This window comes from Phacochoerus africanus, chromosome 3 (assembly GCF_016906955.1).
Source record: "Phacochoerus africanus isolate WHEZ1 chromosome 3, ROS_Pafr_v1, whole genome shotgun sequence".
Lineage (NCBI taxonomy): Eukaryota > Metazoa > Chordata > Mammalia > Artiodactyla > Suidae > Phacochoerus > Phacochoerus africanus.
In genome coordinates this window covers 124,038,294-124,040,476 of record NC_062546.1, presented here as the reverse complement: position 1 = coordinate 124,040,476, position 2,183 = coordinate 124,038,294, and positions in this window count along the sequence as shown.

Below are 2,183 nucleotides of genomic sequence, written 5' to 3'. Positions count from 1 at the left end.
TATTCCATTGTGTATATATGTCATAGCTTCCTAATCCAATCATCTGTCGATGGACATTTGGGTTGTTTCCATGTCTTGGCTATTGTGAATAGAGCTGCAATGAACATGCAGGTGCATGTGTCTTTTTTAAGGAAAGTTTTGTCCAGATATATGCCCACGAGTGGGGTTGCTGGGTTGCATGGTAGTTCTATGTATAGATTTCTAAGGTACCTCCATACTTAAGGACCTGCATAGTGGTTATACCAGCTTACATTCCCACCAACAGTGCAGGAGGGTTCCCTTTTCTCCACACTTCCTCCAGCATTTGTTATTTGTGGACTTATTAATGATAGCCATTCTGGCTGGTGTGAGGTGGTACCTCATGGTAGTTTTGATTTTCATTTCTCTAATAGTAAGCGGTATTGAGCATTTTGTCATGTGCTTGTTGGCTGTCTGTATATCTTCCTTGGAAAAATGTCTATTCAGGTCTTTTGCCCATTTTTCAATTGGGTTGTTGGCTTTTTTTGCTGTTGAGTTGTATAAGTTGTTTATATATTTTAGAGATTAAGCTCTTGTCAGTTGCATCATTTGACACTATTTTCTCCCATTCTGTACGTTGTCTTTTTGTTTTCTTTTTGGTTTCCTTTGCCATGCAAAATCTTGTCAGTTTTATTAGGTCCCATTGGTTTATTTTTGATTTCTGTTGCTTTGGGAGGCTGACCTGAGAAAACATTGGTAAGGTTGATGTCAGAGAATGTTTTGCCTATGTTCTCTTCCAAGAGTTTGATGGTGTCTTGTCTTACGTTTAAGGCTGTAAGACATTTTGAGTTAATTTTAATGCATGGTGTGAGGGCATGTTCTAGTTTCATTGATTTGCATGCAGCTGTCCAGGTTTCCCAGCAATGCTTGCTGAAAGACTGCCTTTTACTCATTTTATGTTCTTGCCTCCTTGGACATGACTTTTAAATGTTAATTAGGTCAAACCGCCTGCTAATGTTCAAATATAATGTATATTGTTTTCTCTTTATCTAATTATTCTATTAATCACATTGAAATCTTCAACTATAAAGTGGATGTTTGTATATCTTCTTGCATTTCTATCAGTATCTTGTTCATACATTTTGAAACCATATTTTTATTTTATTTATTTATTTATTTCTGTTTTTTTTTTTTTTGCCTTTTCTAGGGCTGCTCCCATGGCATATGGAGGTTCCCAGGCAAGGGGTCTAATTGGAGCTGCAGCTGCCGGCCTATGCTAGAGCCATAGCAACTCAGGATCTGTGTCCTACACCACAGCTCACCACAATGCCAGATCCTTAACCCACTGAGCAAGGCCAGGAATAGAACCTGCAACCTCCTGGTTCCTAGTCAGATTCGTTAACCACTGACCTATGATGGGAACTCCTTGAAGCCATATTTTTAGACATATAACTATTTAGGATTATTATATGCCCCTAATAACTGACCATTTTATCATGAAGAAATTACCTTCTTTATTTTTGGTAGTATACTTTGCTATGGAATCTACTAAAATAGCTAATACAGTTTTCCTTTATGTCAGTATGGTATGTATTTTCCCATAACATATTAGCGTCTTTATATTTAAAGTGTGCTTCTTATAGTCAGCATTCAAGACTTATATGGCTCCTGCTTCATGTAAAACTCAGTCTGACAATTTCCATTTTTCATTTGGTTATTTGCACAATTGACACTCATTGTGGAGTTCCTGTTGTGGCTTAGCAGTTAACGAATCTGACTAGCATCCATGAAGGTGCAGGTTTGATTCCTGGCCTTGCTTAGTGGATTAAGGATCCAACGTTGCCATGAGCTCTGGTGTAGGTTGCAGACACGGCTCAGATCCCGCATTGCTGTGGCTGTGGTGTAGGCCAGCAGCTATAGCTCTGATTTGACCCCTAGCCTGGGAAACTTCATATGCTATGGGTGTGACCCTAAAGAGCAAAAAAAAAAAAAAAAATTCAATGTAACTATTGATATGGTTAGGTTACTATCTATCACCTTGCTATTTGGTTTTATTTCTCCTAGCTTCCTTTTTCCACTTTTTTCTTCTTCTGCCTTCTTTTTTATTAACTAAATATTGTTTATTATTCCATTTTATTTACTTTGTTGATTTATAACTATAATTTTTGTTTTATTATTGAAGTGGTTGTTTTGTGTGTTTTTGATACATTTTAACTCAATACAAT